This window comes from Herpailurus yagouaroundi, unplaced genomic scaffold, assembly GCF_014898765.1.
Source record: "Herpailurus yagouaroundi ecotype Mexico unplaced genomic scaffold, PumYag 207, whole genome shotgun sequence".
NCBI lineage: Eukaryota > Metazoa > Chordata > Mammalia > Carnivora > Felidae > Herpailurus > Herpailurus yagouaroundi.
Genome location: NW_024412438.1, coordinates 561,187 through 568,296, shown reverse-complemented (window position 1 = coordinate 568,296; position 7,110 = coordinate 561,187). Strand labels below are relative to the sequence as shown.

Sequence of the window (7,110 nt, the reverse complement as noted above, 5' to 3'; positions counted from 1 at the left end):
GTGAGTTCCAGCCCCGCCGTAGGGCTCTGCTTGGGATTCTGTGCCTCATTCTCTCTCTGCCCCTCCCCCACTTGTGCTCTGCCTCTCTCCGTCTCTCAAAAATAAATAAACGTTAATTAAAAAAAAAAAAACAGATCTACATAAGGAGAGGAAGAACATCAGAGAAGGAGTAAGTGAAGGTAAAATGAAAACTTATTTTTCCTACTCATAACTGACCTAACAGATAACACTCTGTTCAAAATAATAATAATAATAACAATAATAATAAAAAAATAATAAAATAAAATTAAAATAATAAAAATAATAATAATAGCAGCAATGTATTCAATTATGGGTGCTTACGTATATCCCTTATGTGTATATATGCTTATGAATGCTTATATATAAGTGAAATGAATGACAAGGATACAAGGGCCAGGAGAGAGGAATTAGGATTATTTTGTTATATAAGGTACTCACACTACCCAGAAAGCAGTGTAGTGCTATTTGGAAGTGCGTTTGGATGAGTTGTAAGCGTATATTGCAGAATCCAGGGCAACCAGTAAAAAAAATCAATAAAAAATAAAAGGTATAACGTACCCACTAAGAAAGGAGAGAAAATGAAGTGCTTAATGAAACTACAAAAGACAGAGGAAGAGTGGAAGGCAATAATAGTAACAAAGAACAAGGGAACCAAACAGAAAACAGTAACAAATATGATTAAATATTATTCTAACTATATCAAGAATCACTTTGAGTGTCAATGGTCTAAACGAGCCAATGAAAAGACAGAGATTGTCAGAGTGGCTCAAAAAAACGAGACCTGATTGGCTCCTGGTGGGCGGCAGGGGCCATTCGGGAGGTGGAGCAGGGCAAGAGGCAGCAGGATTGGCTGGTGTAGGGCCCTGCCCCTTCTGCTTCTCGGGCCTGACTTCCTGTAGCTGGGCTGCCCGCCGGGCCGGCGATAACACGTCCTTGCGATTTGGTCAAAGGTGCTCACTCTTGAGACATCATGGTGGTGTACTGGTGACAGGCTGAGCTCAGCTACATCGGATACTTCCAGATCTCTGCAAAAGCCGTGAGAGATGCACTGACAACAGAATTCAAAACAGATGCCAAGAAGACTTCCGGCAGCAGCCTAAAAATTGTGAAAGTGAAAAAGGAATAGTCTACTCTTACTAAAGCTTGAAAAGCTACATTTTCAAGTTGAAGATGTGTGGGCACGTGTTACAGCAGATTGAAAAGGATCTCCCTTCATGGGAAAAAGACATACTTGTTCACAGATCGACAATGACAATACATTGAAGTATGATTCAAAACAACAAAGACAAAGACAAAACCCAACTCTGTGTAGTCTATAAGAAACCCATTTTAAGTATAAAGACACATATAGATTAAAAGTAAATAGAGAGGGGCCCCTGGGTGGCTCAGTCAGGGAAGCCTCCGACTCTTGGTTTCTGCTCAGGTCATGATCTCATGGTTCCTGAGTTCAGACCCTGCTTTGGGCTCTGTGCTGGCAGGGTGGAGCCTGCTTGGGATTCTCTGTCTCCCTCTCTCTCTTCCTCTCTCCTGCTCACGCTGCCTCTGTCTCTCTCAAAAATAAATAAATTTTAAAATAAAAGTAAATAGAGAAAGAGGAAACATGCTAACCCGATAACAGCAGAATACGCATTCTTCTCAAGCTCACATGGAACGTTCACCAAAATAGACCACCTTCTGGGTCATAAGACACCCTGGAACAAATTTAGAATAATAGAAATCAGACATTGTTCTCAGGTCACACTGGAAATAAACTGGAAATCAACAACAAAAAGCATCTGGAAAATCCCCAAATATGTAGAGATTAAACAATACATTTCTCAATAATACACAGGCCAAAGAACCTCTAGAGAAATTTTTCAATATTTTGAGCAAAATTAAAATGAAAACACAATTTATCAAAATGTGTGGGATTCAGCAAAAGTAGTGCTTAAAGGGAAATTGATAACATTGAATGCATATAACGGAAAAGATGAAAGACCTAAAATCAAGAATATAAGCTTTCACTTTAGGGAACTAGAAAACGAAGACCAAATTCATTCCAAAGTAAGCAAAAGAAATCATAAAAACTAGAGTAGAAAGCAAAGAAATTGAAAACAGGAAATTAATAGAGAAAATCAATGAAAGCAAAGGCTGGTTCTTGGCAAAGATCAACAAAATTGGTAAACCTCTAGCCAGGCTAAATACATTTAAATAAAAAAAGATACAGGACACAAATTACTAATATCAGAAATGTAAGAGGGGACATCACTACCAAACTCATGGACACTAAAAGGACAGTAAAGGGGCACCTGGGTGGCTCAGTCGGCTAAGCGTCCGACTTCAGCTCAGGTCACGATCTCGCGGCCAGTGAGTTCGAGCCCCGCGTCGGGCTCTGTGCTGACGGCTCAGAGCCTGGAGCCTGTTTCAGATTCTGTGTCTCCCTCTCTCTCTGACCCACCCGTTCATGCTCTATCTCTCTCTGTCTCAAAAATAAATAAACGTTCAAAAAAAAAATTAATAAAAAAGGAAAAAAAAATAAAAGGACAGTAAAGGAATACTATGAACAACTCTATGCCTACAAATGTGATAACCTCAATGAAATGGAACAATTCCTTGATAAGACATAATCTGCCAGAACTCACACATGAAATAGACAATCTAAACAAGTTATTGATAACCTTCCAAACCAGAAAGCATACTGATTCACTGGTTCTATTCTGTCGTCCTAACTCATTCTATTACGTACGCTTTTTTTTTTTTTTTTTTTTTTTTTAAGAGAGAGAAAGCTTGCAAGCAGGGGTTTGGGGGGAGGCAGAGAGAGGATTTTTTTTTGTTTGTTTAATGTTTATTAATTTTTGAGAAAGAGAGACAGAGTGAGAGTGGGGGAGGGGCGGGGGGGTGGAGACACAGAATCTGAAGGGGCTCAAGCTCGTGAGCCACGAGATCATGATCCGAGCCTAAGTTGGATGCTTAACCGACAGAGCCCCCCAGGCTCCCTGAGAGAGGGGATCTCAAGGAGGCTCCACATTCAGCATGGAGCCTGACACAGCACTTGATCCCATCACCGGGGATCATGACCTGAGCCAGATTTAAGAATCTGATGCTTAACCAACTCAGCCACTCAGGCACTCTTATTCCATATTCTAACTCCCTCTAATATCAAAAACAGGCAAAAACATTACAAGAAAAGAAACCACAGGCCAATATCTCTCGTGGACATAGGTACACAAATCCTCAACAAAATATTAGCCAATGAAGTCCAACAATGTATAAAGTGGGATGTTTTTGACCACGTGGAATTTATCCCAGGCATGCAAGGCTGGCTCAACATTTGAAAATCAGTTAATCTATCCTATCAACAGGATAAAGAAGAAGAATCACAAGATCATATCGACACATGTGAAGAAAGCAGGTGACAAAATCGGTAGTAAGAATTTTTGGCCAACTAGGCGTAGAGAGAAACTTCCTCAACCTGATAAAGAACATCTACAAAAACCTACAGTTAAGCCATCAAGTTTGTGGTAATTTGCTATAACAGCCACAGAAAACCAAGATAGGGGTAAGGTGACTACCATGAAGTTTATAATTACTGTATCTGGTACGGCAAGCTATTTCTATCAGCTGTAAAGAGGAGACTTGGACTTGGAGTGCCTGGGTGGCTCAGTCAGTTAAGCGCCCAACTTCAGCTCAGGTCATAATCTCATGGTTCATAGGTTTGAGTCCCACGTCGGGCTCTGTGCTGACAGCTCAGAGCCTGGAGCCTGCTTCAGGTTCTGTGTCTTCCTTTCTCTCTGCTCCTGCTCCCACTCATGCTCTGTGTCTCTCTCTGTCTCTCAAAAATAAATAAACGTTAAAAATTAAAAAAAAAAAAAGAGCAGACTTGGACAAACAATTAAACATACACAAATGATAAAGCCTTGTTTTTATGAATCCATTTTCAAAAACCTTCATATTCACTCCCTTATTTGATCTTTACAGCCCTACGAAGGGGGCAGAGCTGGTGGTGGTGGAAGGCAGGGACTACACGAAACTTGGGAACACTGACTCCAAGTCAAAACCTTTCTCTTTCCCTGGAGTGTACTCATTATCCCCCATGAATACTCAAGAAGGCAAGGAGGAAGCAAATCCTAATTGAACCCCCTGGATGTCTGGGCCTTCCACATACATTATTTAATTCATTAATTTTCTAAAACATTTATTTACTTGGGTCCCCTGGGTGGCTCAGTCGGTTGAGCATCCGACTTTGGCCCAGGTCATGATCTCGCAGTTGATGAGTTCGAGTCCTGCATCGGGCTCTGTGCTGACAGCTCGGAGCCCGGAGCCTGCTTCGGATTCTGTGTCTCCCTCTCTCTCTGCCCCTCCCCCGCTCACGCTCTGTCTCTCTCTGTCTCAAAAATAAAATATAAACATTAAAAAAAAATTAAAAATTAAATAAAACACTTATTTATTTTTGGGGAGAGCACATGCAGGGGAGGGGCAGAGAGAGGGGGACAGAGGATCTGAAGCAGGCTCTGCGCTGACAGGCTGATAGCAGTGAGCCAGATGTGGGGCTCAAACTCCCAAACCGCGAGATCATGACCTGAGCCAAAATCAGACGCTCAACCAACTGATCCACCCAGGTGCCCTTCAGTAATTTTTATAACAGGAAAAAGCAGGCATAATTATCACTATTTTACAGCTTAAGGTACAGAGCTGCTAAACAATTCGTCTAATGGCCCAGAGTCCCCAAAATGGAAGAATTGCATTCAAATGTATTCCTGTGTTATCTGACTCCAGAGTCTGTGCTCCGTCAGCTCACCACCTCATTTCCATCACAATGGGCAAGAACCTTAGCCAATCTTCAGGCTCCTGTTGGCCAATGGCCTGTTATCCATGGAACATTCCCTCTGGCACAGGTGAAGTTCTGGGCAACAGGAGAGTCCTGTGGGAGCAACATTTGCTACCTCTGACTTCCGTCCCCTGTGACAAAACAGCACTTCCTTTGGCTACGTGGAATCCTTTGGCCAAATGGAGCCCCACTCTGAGAGTGAGGAGGACCACATATCTGTGGAAAAGAGCCCTCCCCAAACAATCTCCTGTCACAATGAGGTTATCCTTTATCCTTAAACAGGAGGATGGAATATCCCCCTAAGTTTTGCTTCTCTCTCTCCTAACACTTTATGGCCACAGTGGCAAAGTGACCTGCCTAAAGGTGCCTGGGGCTGGCCCGCCCCTGCGAATCTTGGCTTCCCAGCCGACGACCATGCCCATCATGGCCTCTGACCAGAGAGGCCTCGATACCATGAGCCAGCACCACAGGGAAGGATCCCTGAGGAGCCAACCAGACTACCTGGCTGCTTGGAGTTCATGATAAGCACATTTATCCGAATAAGCAAAGTTAACGCAACAACAACAACAACAAAAAGCAACAAAAACCCCACAAAAAACAAAACGAAAATACAAAATTCCCCCAAACTCTGAAACATCTCCTAGGAGACCTGATTGCAGAGTCTAAAATCGGCCTGGGGAAATCACTGGAAAAAACACCCTGGCTCAGCCCTGCTGGGTGAGAGGAGGAAGCCCACGGGACAGGTGTCTGATACGGGGACTGAACAGACCAGTGGAGCAGACAGCCCTCCAGTGGGTCGGGGTTGCAGGGCCTCGGGGACATGGGAGGAAACCATGGTATGAGGTGGCTCTCACCCAGACTGAGGCCCCGGTTTTGCCCAACATCTTCATCCTCGGTGTTCACACCAGTAGCCACCCTCCTGAACAGATGGACGCGCTGACTGACCCAGCCTCAGAAAGGGGAGCTGGGGACATGGCCCAGTATGGCCTGTGAAGATACTACTGACAGTACCTTCTGGTCTTTACTTGGTCTGTGATACTGAAATCGCTCCCTCCAAGACCTTCCCACATCAATGCCTCCTCCAGGGTTCAGATCCGGGTCAGAACACTGGAATCTAGAGATCGAGGAGAGATAGCCATAGGCACCCCTAATCTGAGGGCTACCTCCCCAAACTCTTGTCACTTCCACTGGTGCTCCTGCCCTCCCTCCAGACCCCAGAGCCAATAGGTGGAGATCCCTCCCTTTGGGGCCTTCCCTGGACTGACTCTCCATGTCTCTTGTCCCTACAGTCTCCATGGCTCTTTGAGAAGCATCGTTGGTAGGGTTGGGGGTGCTTCCTAGTATCCCCCACATTACCCTACGTGGCAGCCATGTAATTTACTAGCCTGTTTTCTACTGGCATAAACTGCTAGAGAGAGGGAAATGCCCACGCCATTCCACTCCTTCTAGGAAGGAACAGAGTTTAGGAACCAGTGACAGTGGCTGTTGAGTCACCGACCTCAAATTCTTTCTGTGCGCCAAAAAGTGCCTCCCATAACGCTGATCTACCTTCTCCGACAGGGTAATAAATATAAAATCACTTGCAAAGCACCCTAGAAACCCCGGATAGCCATGGCCAACCTTGTTCTTCCCTTCACGCAAAGCTCAAACTGAGGCTTCCTCTTCAGCAGTTCTAGAAGACTCTTTGGCAAGTCCACGGACCACTCTTCCTGCAGAGCCAGGCAAAGAGGAAGATTCATTCCTTTCTGAATAGTCCCAGTCCCTAACCAATGTTCACCCTCTGCGAGACAAAGACAGCTGGGGAGGAAGGACTGAGTGCTCCGTGAGGTCACTAAATGACCTTCTGAGATGCTCACAGGCCACGTATGGAGTGACATTCCTGCACCACCATGCCAGTGACATACGTTGACCTGAAAGTGAGTCCAGGGAAAAAGGAAGAGTTAGAGCTCTAGCTGGGATCACTGGAGAGAGCGATGAAGTGTGGGAAATACAGTAAGAAAGTCTAGTAGCTTCCCCGTCTCCGTCCACCTGCCTGCCCCAGCGCTAACCACAAGGAAAACACTGTATCCAATTGAAATATAATGACCTTCAACATCCTTTAATGGTGTAATCATACAAAAACTTACACACCTAATTATCAACCACTCGAATGACTTTACCAAATAACATTTCTAGTTCAGAGCAAGCTACGCGGGAAATGGGATGTTGAAATGTTAGGCTCTGTCTCCTCTTCTTCAAATTGCGAATGTCATACAGTATTGAAGAACATTTTCAAAGAAGAG

General features: G+C 44.3%; 1 pseudogene; it reads left to right on the top strand.

Moving 5' to 3' along the window:
• Window positions 1–877: 877 nt before the first annotated feature.
• On the top strand, window positions 878–1,147 carry LOC121015409 (ATP synthase subunit epsilon, mitochondrial-like; annotated as a pseudogene).
• Window positions 1,148–7,110: the final 5,963 nt, after the last annotated feature.